Genomic DNA, 13,093 nt, shown 5'->3' with positions numbered 1-13,093 from the left:
CAGAAGCAATGCAACTTTCACTTTTAACTACGCTTTCACTTTGGTGCGGTATGTGGAAATATTGCCATTATCACATTATGATTTTTTTTATCACATGAAAAACTATACAGGTTTTGTTGTTAACAATATGATATGGCACGGCCTAATTTACATACATATGCAGTACATGTAATCCTTCAATCCAACATACACTGGTTATTTGTTTAATGATGCATTCAGACTTTGTCATCACCTCTGAAAGTTGGTGAATATCACTTGAACATGCTGTAACAACAAGGTCAGTCACTGATGTGAATTCATGTCATACATGACAACAACAGCACCAAGGAGAGCCACTTCTAGTGTAGAGTAATGGACTCTAAACATTGACTACTGGTGTTAAATGTTTAGTTGTTTATAGCGAAATGGATTGTGACTTAACAGCTACAGGTCAATGTTTCCTTATGTTCATGCGAAATAATCTGAGAGAGCAGACATTACTATCTCAACTTTGAACCAGAGTACCAGTCAAAACGAGGCATGAGAAAGGAGTTAGTATGAAAACACAGGACAATTATTGGTAGACAGGGAACAACTCCAACTGTTGATTTCACTGCAAGTCTTCCTCTGTTGTGTACACAATGAAATAAATGTGTACTTTTTATAGAAAGTAGACAGAAGACAGTGAAGTACCTGGCAGTAAGGATTTTTGACTTTATGAGTTGACAGGAACACCACAAATGCAGTTTTACTGTTGAGAATGGGTGTTCAAATGTGTTTCTCTAAGAACTGAAAGTATGTAGTCTCTTTTTTTTTATTTTACCTTACAGCTTTGTGATTATTCATTAGGACTTGGTTGCACTACATTGATGTGCTATTTTCAAACCTGTCAGTAGTGCCTTTCTTCGGTAATCCCTGACTGCTGGTGAGATCGCAAAAGCTGTTACATTGACAAAGGGTGAAATCTGCTTCAAGGCATTCTCTCTGACACTCAGCAGTTTAAAGTTTTTAAGTTGGCTTTTACTTTAAAAAAAGGCAGTCTGTTGACAGACTGATGTCGCCACCGGTATTCATTCATCAGCACCCAATTTTCAATTCAACCATCCAAGGAAGGGGTATTTTGATGGCTGAAAAGTGAAGCTGAAAACATGCTTTATACATAGAGTCTGTACCACAGTTGACTGCAGTTACAGTAGATGTCAGCTTGCAGTCTAATTGAATGGATGGAGCACATCCTGATTATATAATAATAATAATAATTATAAGCTAAATTCAGTCAACATGTGGCATAAGACTGGGAGGAAAGTCTTTCTGGTTCCTTTTTTAAAGAGGACTGGAGATGCATCCTGAATCTTTACCTGCTGAATGTCAGCACAACACACTTGCCACACACTAGAATGAATAAAGAGTGGAGCTGGTTCATCCAGGTAGCTGATGCAGGGCTGTAGACTTAAAATATGCTTTTTGTCACTGGTTGTTGGTACCCAAACACAGGAATCTTCTCTGCCTTTGTCTTCTAGAGTTTAGTCTGCGAATATAACTGGCAACCATTCGTCCTTTCCTGCAGTACCTTTTTATATTTTTAAACATGTATGACTGGGAATACATGTTCTTCTGTCTTGATAACTTCATCCACATGGTCTATGTAATCAGCCACTGCCAATACAACACAGTTGAGTGTTCCTTAAACCCCTTTGAACAGCATACTGGTTTTAGCCAACAGGTCATATACATGAGATGAAACTCTACATATAACTAAAATTCATATGGCATCATTGTTTGCGGGGAAGATTAAAGTTGCCCCATGGAGTTTTCTTTAAAACAAACAGTTATATTCTCACCAAAATGCATTGTGTGTGTCCTTGAGGCTTGACAAACATGAAAAATTGAGCACTTTTGGTGTACAATCTTCCGGCTTCAGTTCTAAATCTCCAATTTAGCACTGAAGCCAGAAGAAACAGACACAATATTTTTATACAAAGAATGGAATGACTTAATGTACTACATTTGCCAAATTTACAAGAGGGGAGAAATAATTAAGGGCAATAATTCACAAAGTTTATAAAGGTCCCTCCAGCTCAACAACTCACAAAACTTGTATTTTTTTAAGGGAGTCTGGGGCTGATATGCTGCCACCTCAAATTACTTGTGCGCGGGTTTTGGTCTGGAGGACAAAGATCCAATCTCAATGAGGATAACGAGAACACATTAAAGGCAAGATCAAATCATTTATTATCCAGATAATTTGTCTGGATATAGATCACCTTTTAATACTAGGTTTAAATGAGGTGTGTATGAGCAGGCGAACCACAACCAAATCAAGTCCAAACTGCCAGTGGGAAAAAGTCCTAAAACAGTAAAGCTCATGGGAGAAGAGGTACAGTATGAGGTTATGAGATTTGATGTGCAGACAATAAACAGTAAACAATACCTGCTTGCTTAAACTTCTCTGTAATGGAAGCCCAACATTTTACAGATCGAATGAGTGTTGTTACTCACCAGGTTTGTGCTGGGTGTTCTCAGGGCATATAGGACACCAGAGCAATGTGGTCTCACGCAGACACAGATCAGTTCATCAGCCTTTGGACTTCCCTTCAGGTTGATAGCCAGCCCATGCTAAATCCCATTGAAAAAACAACAGACATAAAAAAAGACATTTCAGCAGAGGATAAGAAGTATTGAAGTAGCCTCTACAACCACTGGCCTTTTAATCAGAATAGATCGACCCATCAATCATGCTGATGTGCGAGCAATAACAACAAGAAGGTGTGTCTGACCGAAGAGGGATCCCAAAAGTCTCCTAGGTTTTCTCTTCCAGGTCATGTGACCTGTGGCTGGCAGCCTTCCAGCAGAATGGGGAGACTAGACGTGGGGTCAATACACCTAAATAGATCAAAGGTTTAAGGCATGAAAACATGATAAATTGCGATATGACAAGGGTTTACTAGCTGAATTATGGGGATCTAACAGACAAAATCTTATGCGGTGGTGTTAGGCCAAGTTAACGTTTTAGAATGTTTCAGGCAAATGTTTCAGGGCAAAGTTGCAGCAGAGAGACTGAGACTAAGCTTTTGAAATCTGGAATTCGGAATGTTCTTAGACCAAATGTCTGAGTCTTTGACAGAGGAAAGAGAGAATCACGACATTAAATTGATTAAGGAATAGCCATATGCAGCTACACAAAGGCCTGAGAGTTGTTACGGAGACAATAATACTTGTTGTCTCAAAGTTGCATTTATCAGATTTTGAGGACTATATTTTAGATACCCAGCCACAACATATCTCTGGCTTACAATGTTCTTAGTTTCTTTTTGCTGGTATCCCCCAGTAGTGGTTTATTTGTAGCAATTTGATCATTAAGATATGATTCACACAGTTTCCTCTGAAAAGTTAATGTTGAGATGTGTCTGCTCCTTGAACTCTGTGAAGGTCAGTAACCGTAATGAACCTCTGCAGCAGAAGGCACTCTTGGTCTTCCTACACTTCCTCTGAACAACACTATGATATTCAATAAGGCATACCTGTTAATTGAAGATCATTCCAGGTGACTACCTCATGAAGTTTAGCATAGTTTTAATGTCTTTAGTGTTGGTTTGATGTAGAAAGTAACAAAAATAAAGAAAAAAATATTAAATGAAAAGGTGAATAATGAATATTTTTTTTCATTGTTATAATGTTGCTTTTAATTTTAATAAAGGATTATGCAAACACTTTAAGTAGCTTACGGACGGGACTGCATTGCATTCAAATATGTGCATTAAAAGCTTTGCTCTGAGGGGTTTCCTTATGTGTGAAGGCCATAAAAGTGATTTGTGAAAACTAAAACTGGCAGATGTTAGGATAAACATTGCACCTTTTTACTTTTAATGTGTTTAGATGGATCAAATTCAGTATGACTTACTTGGCTGCGCCTGGCCTGCAGAAGCGTATTCAGATCAAATGAGTTGTGGGAGTGGATTCAGCAGAACTGTCAGGACAGAAAATACTGCTTTAAAGCCAATACTGACTACGTGAAAGCACACGCTTATACTGTTAGGATGAATTATTACATTATCATTATGCATGAATGAACGCATGAAGGGTTGAATTATGAATATAGAATTTACTGAATGATTCGGAATAATCAGTTTTGCTGACGATTCTTACATTGTGCAGTTGAGTTGTTTGACAGACAGACAGCACTCCAGGCGATGAGAGGAGAGGAATTCCTGTAAATGAGATTAACATATTCATTTTAGTTTCAGTGTGACTTCAGGTTTGTACAGTAACGGCTCACTCCATCACCGTCTCCAGTATTATGAACACATGGGCTCATTCATTCCCAGCCACACCAAGCTGTACAATAAACACACACACACACACACACACACACATACATGCATACACGCACGCACATACACTGGGTTTGAGTTCCTGTGTCCTGCCAAGCATCTTTTCTTTAGAAGGGGATGACTGCCCTCTGTTGGTGCTTCACGTGACAAACACCATCCAGTTAGAAATAACTTTGATTAAATGACTGGCTGCTTTGGTTTTTTGAGGTTATGGAAGGGGGAAAAATGTGATAAGTGTATAGTGCAACGGCAAATGAATCCCCTAAAAAATAGCTGAAATAATGAATCTATGAAACAATTAGTTGGAGGACAGAAAAATAATCAGAATCACAGTTTCAATAGAGTTACAGCTGAAAAAAAGGACAGCTCAGCTGAACATACAAGTAGGTGAAAAAATATACACATTTAAATAAAAATCAACAACATACATCGGCTATAAACCAGTCAAATGTAATTGTTAACAAATACAAATGGTTTAAAGAAATAAACATGAAGTAGGTGGTTATGTAGATTATTTGCAGTCTTTTTTTTTGTTGTTGTTGTTCTAGCTTCTTAATTGTGATAATTTGCTGATGCTGCACTGCAGTATTATGGGAACGTTAACAGCCAAGTCTTTTTTTATCTTTATTTTTTATACATAATTTATACATAAACGTCATACTTGAACACTGAGTAATCCACACAAAATCATACACAATTTACCCAATGATGTAGTGATACTGAGTATAACTGAGTATAGTATAACTTGTATTAGAATGGTTTCTTAAGTTTAAACATGAAACGAGAACAAAAATATTAAGACTGATACTAAATATGTGTTAAATAAGTATTACTGGAAAAACAAAATAATCAAAATAATATTATGTAAAAAAGTATTTGAAGTTATTCTGAGGATTAAGTATTGAATTAATGTATGCAAGTCTCTTGAGAGCCTTTTAATAGTTTTAGAATAATATTAATAATATGCCTAAATTATGAGCAAAAGACACAAAGGGAGCAAGAGAGAGTGCCTGACCTCATATGATCTGCAATTCACACACACACAGACCCACTAATCTTATCCTCAGAAGCGGGGTGGCGATCTGATCTTCCCTCAGCTTTAGCGCTGCACTGGGGGCTGGGTGGGGGTGTGGAGGTCCCCAGAGGTGAAACTCTATTAGCACGCAGCATGAAAGTCAATGAAAAGGACCCCAGTGTGCTCCGGTCCCCTGACAGTATTAATGTTTAATGATATCTAAAAAGGCTAATACTCACTAGCCCACCCCCCCCCATTCGCTTTTGCTTTTCCTCTCATTAAATATCCTCACAATATCATCACCTCTTCAGATTAGAGCACCGACCCCGTCCACTGAAGGACTTGCCCTTCACTGATGGTAAACGTATCTCCTGTGGACATATATACACACAGACACACACACACACACACACAAAATTAATGTACTGAAGCATTTGAGATGTGTTCGAGGGGAGGCAGCAGAGGACCATGTATTGGAATATGGATATATAAAAATAAATCCTTGTGAGCATGCAGGAAATTATCATTATATTTTATGCAGAGTGTATACAAAAACATAACTCTGCCCTATGTTATTATTTTATAGCTTTGCCTTTCGTCTGCTAGGAGATACATTTAAAATAATAATGTATCAGCAGAGGACTCCACTCCCAGGCACCAGTGTCAGCAGTGGGTGCTCAAATCAGTGAGTGAGGAGGAAATTGTACACCATCTTGGATCTCAATGAGGCCTGTTCAGTGGTAACTCAAGGAAACAGGCTGGCTTTCTGCCATCTTTAAAGAAAAAATGAAGACTAGATCGTATTTGAAAACTCATCAAGACACTATGTCTATGAGTTACAAAAAGGAAGCAGGTGAAGCCCTGTGCATAATTACGCCTTATTTACCAGCAGACATTCTGTCAGTCAAATGTTTTTCTTAAATTGGCCCATATTCATTTGCTGCAATAAGCTAATGTTGAAGTGTAAAAAGCTTCTGTTGATACTACCCTAACTAAATGTGTCTGAATGCACTCACAGTAAATTTACCATTTTGATTTTGGCAAATCTTCAACTTGTTCTTAATCATCAAGTTGTGGGTGTTTACATTAAAAAAAATGGGTGACTGGTGCGTGATCGTAGCCCTTTTATACATCATCATGATTAATTATTGAATTAAAACACATTTTGGCAGCATATTCCTTTGCCACCAAATCATATGTGTGATGGCAATCTCTCCTGACGCATGTTTTAAAGGGCTTCCAGCTGTACATGGTTTACACAAAATGGACTTAAACCCCCTCAGAGTCAGCACTTAAACCTCACAGTTACTGTGCTGTATCAAATGAAATATGCAGTCCACATGAACCATTGAAAAGTAGAGCAATGCCATGTTTTTGACTATATTGTTAACATGTAATGTTGCTGAGAGCATTTCCTTAAAGCTACACTATGTAGAAATATTTCTGCGTATTTCTGCATTTTATTGCCCCCACTATCCGAGTGCAATACGCCTGTCGCCATGTGTGGACATTTGCGAAGATTATATTACGTAAACTATAGAGTCGACAACTTTGCCAACAGCCAAACATCAGTCAAGTGCAACAACACAAGACATAGCAGCCAGATAATAGTCCTAACTAGCCCAACAGCAAGAAGCCCAGCTTGGCATCTGTCTTTCAGACTTTTACTGCACAAAACTCTCACCAAAGACTACAAGTTGGTCAGCTCAGTGGGTAGAGCATCCGCCCCATGTACAAAGGCTCAGCCCTTGCCACAGCGGCCCAGGGTTCGGATCCGACCTGTGGTCCTTTGCTGCATGTCATTCCCCATCTCTCTCTCTCCCCACATTCATGTCACACTTCAGCTGTCTATATAGAATAAAGCTTGAAAAGGACAAAAAAATATCATTTAAAAAAAAAAGCCTGAGATTTACTTTTCTTTTCTTTGTCTTCTTTTATCTTTTTAGCTTCCTCCATTAATGTTCTCTTATCCTCAGCCATTATGTCTATAGACACTGTGGAGTTTGTTTACAATGCCCGATTGGGCAGCTCTGTTACTGGCATGCCACTAGCTCCACTCCACGTCAGTCATTCGCCAGTGCCCCCTGCCCTAAAACCTCATCTTCACCATCAAAATGATACACTGACTGATCATAATCAGTTATCTTATGGTGGTATAACATTTAAAATTGAAAACACTGACATAATGTTTTGTTTGTGGATACTATATACTGTAGTTTAATAGCTGCTTCACTTTAATAATTCAGTTTTTTGGTTTGTTTTTTTTTCCACCAGGAATTATAAACTTGTTCAAAATGATACATACACACAATATAGCACAACAAAACAGGACATTTAAAAAATACAGACATGCTCGATCACGCACATGCACACACAGAAAAACAATCACAAGTAAACATGTACACACACAAACAAATACATCCTCAAGGACACACAACAAACACAATGTGAGCAGGCAAAAAAAAAAAAGTCAGAGGAAATGCTTATGCCTACAAACACACTCAGGAATGGGCTGCGCAGCACTTAAGTGGTCACTTTCACACACAAAGGCCAATCACAGGAGCTTAACCGGCACCATCAAGCTTTTTTAGGAAATGCTGTGGTGCTGAAATAGCTTCTTTAGTTAACCCTGTGTGCTGCTGACAAAAACATAGTTCCATCACTCAAGTCTGTTGTAGCTTTGCTTTGAAGTCATTCCGAGGGAGACCATTCATTGTGTTTAGGATGACTAGGCCTTGTCATTTGTGAGGAGGGATTAGTCATGCTATGTTTATTGGGCAGTGCGCATCAGCTTTCTTGACTGCTGCTACCGCTTTATGGGATTTTTGCTTTAGAGGTGTTTTTGTCAGGACTGAAAGACAACAACATATGAAAACTTCAAACTCTACAACTCTTACACAAGAGTAAAGTTGCACTCTGGAAATTACAAAGCAAGAAACAGGTTCAGAATCTGGTCAGTTGTCTAGATGTGATTGTATTATAAAGTTAATTAGATGGGCCAGCCCAACCAGCATTATAGTTCAACATATAGCCATCTTCAAATGATATCTTTATCTCCTTTCCTAGTTACAGTAATTATTAGGGATCAGGGAGTTCAACATTATCGGTATCTGTATCCTTACTCAAGGTAAGGGGGGGTTAAACCACATATGGGCAGGATCAACTGGAAGTTATACATTAAATTCTGAACTTGATATGGGGTAATCAGAAGTAGCTATATTTATCAGAGAAGTATTTACAGAACAGCCTCAGGGGTTCACATCAAACATTTCTGATCACAATAGCAAGAAAACTATTTGCAAAAGTTCCTATATTTATTGTTTATTAGAAAACGGATATTCACACATTTTACTCTGATACTCAAACCTAGTAATTATTGTAGAATAATGTTTTAATTAGCAAACTGTATGGGGTTGATTAACGCCAACAACATGTTTGGGTTTCATTTGTCGATACAGCATGTGGCTGTTTGATTATGACTGACACTTGACATTTTTTTTTTTTAAAGATTATTTTTTTGGCCTTTAATGATAGGACAGCTGAAGATAGACAGAAAGTGGGGGGCAGAGAGAGGGGGAATGACACGCAGTAAAGGGCTGTCCGATGCGGGATTTGAACCCACTACGCTACCGACCACCCCTACTTAACATATTTTACTGAATGGACATGGGAGATATGATTACAGTAGCTAGTGATAAAACACTGGCGCAAGATTTTCAGAGAGACATACTTCCAGGACTTCCAGGCTCGACGTGGTTGCCATTGATAACCATTTTGAGAAACTGGCAACTAATTCTTGGCCATTGGTCGCAATCATTGCCACTTTTTAATGTAACCCGTATCAAATAGGGACAGCAAATATGCACCCCAAAATAAATAATATTTAAAATAGTAATATCGGTTGCATTTTACTCTCATGCACACAGGCATCGGTTTTAGAGACAATGACAAGGAAGATGAAGTTATTTGACCGTGGGATGAAAAGTTTGACTAACCCACCAACATCACAAAAGAATATGTAAATAGATTCTATGGACAAAGAACCAGATGATCCTAAGTGAAAAAACACAAAGGAAGTTTGTAAAAAGGCAGACTATCTTGGCATCTTTGAACTGGACAGACAATTATTATGCGAAGCAAACAGCGACACACTGGATTCATTTTTGTGGAATCTGTGGAGAACAGCTACATTTCGGTATACCAGGAAATGGCAGTCATGTTAAGTCTTTAAGATGCAAATTCTGTAAAATATCAGATAAAACACAAACTACAGAATTTGGATACTGTAATAAAGCTTTATTACAGCAACGGAAACATTATTTTTAATACACATTGAGCTTCTCTATGAGGTGTATTGGTAAGCCTGGTCATTTGGAGTATCTCATAACCATTCACGAGCACAGGAATAGATCCATAAGCCTCTAGCACAGAATGCATTTTTTTCTCCTGCAAGGCAACTGTGGTCCCAGTGATGGAACTATTGCATCATAATTCATCTGCGATTAGGAGGCACGCTAGTTTTAAAATGAATCATTTTAAAAACAAATTGTGAGCATTAGTAATTCAATGAGTCAGTGTGTCCAGAGTCTGTTTCCATGTCCCTCTCTGGCTTATTTGGCTTAGAATTATACTTATGTATAATACCTATATGTACTTAATGACACATTAGAGTGCGACTGTCTGGAAGTAGATGGACATTAACGCGTTTGCGTTGTCGTTCCTCTAGTCTAGCACGTTGGATTTAAAATGGCTATGGGACTGCTTGAGAGTTGGACATGTGGCCCTTATAATACATCAATCCATTATTTATACCCGCTTATCCTTTGCAGGGTCATGGCTGGATGGAGCAAGGTACAACCTAGATGACCAGCCGGTCACATATTATACAATGACTTTCATTTTCGACTTGTCCATTTACTCCGAAATGGATCATAACACTTCGAAGTGAAATTGAATTAAATGCAAAGGTAACTAGATACGGGGAATTACAAAGAGTGAAACTGACCTTTTTATTTAATCGAATATTGCATGATTCATAGAGCCACCATGCCTTCCATCACGCTCCACTTCTGTTTCTGGACTATAGTCTGCCTTGAAAGATGATTTAGAATCTCTGTGGGGTTGCTTGGTTACATAAAGGTTCAATGGAGGAAAATCATCTTTACTGTAAAAACACTTCACAGAAAGCATTTAACTGAAAGACTGTATAATGGATATCTGTTCAGTGATCACTGTTACCTTTGTTGTCAGTTGTTTCTGTACTTCACAAAGCATTAATGTGTGATATATGGACGTGTTTGCATAATCCTCCATTAAACTGTTTTTGTTGTTTTTTTTGTGGTCAACCCCTTCTATAGCTCTCTTCATTGTGTGCGTATCATGTGCCTGTGCATGCACGTGTGCAAGCCCGTGTTTGTGTCTGCGTGTATTGCACGCCTGCATGAGTTGCAGGGAAGGGGCAAAAAGCAATCGGCAAGGCTTCAACCGGAGATGGAATTGCCAGTTGTATATCTTGACACTGGACATATTTATGCCCAGAGAGGCTCGCCTTTCTGCCTGCTCATCACAGCTACTGTCAGGTGGTGAACTGTGTGTGGGCAGGGTCTGTTTGTGCAATGTGATATGCATGTGTTGATAAGATGAGGTCTAGTGCATGTGCATGTTTGATAGGAGGCAAAAATTGTATCAGTAATACAATATTTAAATTTGCTTTATTCGTATACGCAGTACAGTATTGCCATGTTGTTGATTTGCAATCTAACTATACAATGCATTATGTAAATGAGATAAATGGTGTGCACTATGGCGCATACACTAAAGGGGAAGGTTTTTTTTACAGTATGAATAAAATCTACCAACCCAAACCTGCCAAAAGGAGAAGATAGAAAAAAAAAGTCAGTCTCAATCAGCTGATCCTGGAGAGTAAATTAAATTTCAATATCATTAAGCACTGAGCAGACTATAACAAGTGACAGATGAAACTGACAAAGGCATCAACTACTACATATATAATGTGTGACCACAATCTGGTCATTGAGAATGGTGGATGCAGATAAACTGGCGACACAGAGAGAACAGACAGTGTCGGTTCTGCCAAAAAGGAAGAGGTAGAGATAGAGCAACACTTCCTGCCACACTGCAGTCAGTATGAAGACAGAGCGGCCAGAGTTCTTTACCAAAATTAATCTCGCACGTGAAGACTCTCAGCCCAAAACAAATTATGATATTGCAAATATACTGTAATGATATTTACTAAGAATTTTTAACGATGAGATTACAGACACAACTTGATGCAGGCTACAAAATTAAAAAGCATCACAGAACTCTCCTCCCTCTAAGCTTCATTCACCAAATGTTTATGAGCTATCTTGTCTTAAATTTTGAAAAATAATAATAAAATAATATACATTGTCACAGAAGCAGCAAACAATATCACAGCCTGATGAATAATGATGCAAAACACATGAAACTGGACTGACTTTTTAATTACTGTTTATCTCATCATATTTTGTCCATCTAAAGAGTAACACCACTGACAGTATATAATTAGTGGACAGAGCTTCTGGGAAGTGACGGCAATGCTGTTTTAATATAATATAATATTAGGTGGCATGGTGGTGCAGTGGTTAACACATCAAGAAGGTTCCTGGTTTGAATCCCGGCTGGGGTCTTTCTGTGTGGAGTTTCCATCCATTTGAATTACATAGGTTTAATATAAATCAACAAATAAACCTAATGTGAAGCAAGTAATAAGATTTATGTAATAGTACTAATAAACTGTAACATGACAATATTTACTTTATTACACTATTTATTGATCCTGGTCCTATTTTATGTTTATTTCAACACAAGTCATTCCAGTAATTCTTCTTGTTTAAAATAAATTTTCGGTGTTCTTGAGGTGTTTAAGGATTCATATGCAAAAATGTGTTTATGCTATAGTAACATCTTTACTGTGGATGCTTAACTCTGTGCAATTAATGTGCAAATGTGACTTGAATGAAGTCCAAGTCAAACTGTGTACAGATGCATAGATGAATGTCTGAGCAAACAGAGGCTTGTCAGGATAATTTTATGGGCTGTTACATTGCTATGTCTGATACATTACATTTTACACTGGTTATTCAAATCAGTTCATCCTTTGTGACTGTGTGAATGAGCATTGAGACACAGAGCTGTGAATACAAATCACACATTTCTTAAAAACAGTGAATATCATTTTGTTTGTATCCTTCTGACATACTGACACCTCTCTGATCGCGTTTATCAAATCAGATCAAAGACAATTACCCACATGTCTTCTGCAGAATGCTTCTGTTGTGTGAAAATGAATATTTCAGATATAGTATAGTATAATATTAGTCAGTGTTTAAAGAATCAGATGTGGTGTCGCGTTTATGATCGCACCTTAACATTTCCCATCTCAGTTTGTGCAGTATCCTCTGCCAACAGTCGGGGGGTCTCCAAAGCTTACAGTTGTTTGCAAAGCTACACAGAGGCATTCTGTGTTATCAGCTGTGACAAACAACTCCTCCAATAAATCAGGTTTCACCACCAATTTATTCTAAGACCAGCCATCAATAGCTGCCTGCTAAATCAATTTTATGAGCATTTCTTAGATTTACAGGCACAAGTATGTTTCTAACTGCCATGGTATGTATCCTGCAAGCATGACTCTCTGTTTTTGAACAGGTTTCTAATTGAAACTTGTTCTGTTTCCATCATTTGTAGTTTTTATTCATCCACTACCATCTGTTTCTAAATTCTG

General features: G+C 38.0%; 1 protein-coding gene across 4 annotated transcripts in view; it reads right to left on the bottom strand.

Annotated features, from left to right (window-relative positions):
* Nucleotides 1-13,093, bottom strand: part of pcbp3 (poly(rC) binding protein 3) — a 63,195-nt gene that overhangs the window by 34,721 nt on the left and 15,381 nt on the right. For all 4 annotated transcript variants that reach the window (XM_019267012.2, XM_019267013.2, XM_019267010.2 and 1 more), the window contains exons 2-5: nt 4,126-4,187; nt 3,881-3,946; nt 2,757-2,862; nt 2,479-2,595 (exon numbers count right to left, since the gene is read on the bottom strand). The gene's annotated coding sequence lies outside the window, so the exon portion shown is untranslated. The remainder of the gene's footprint in view (nt 1-2,478; nt 2,596-2,756; nt 2,863-3,880; nt 3,947-4,125; nt 4,188-13,093) is intronic.

This window comes from Larimichthys crocea, chromosome I, assembly GCF_000972845.2.
Source record: "Larimichthys crocea isolate SSNF chromosome I, L_crocea_2.0, whole genome shotgun sequence".
Classification (NCBI taxonomy): Eukaryota; Metazoa; Chordata; class Actinopteri; family Sciaenidae; genus Larimichthys; species Larimichthys crocea.
Note: the sequence above shows the minus strand (reverse complement) of the source record. Positions and strands in the feature narration are given on the sequence as shown.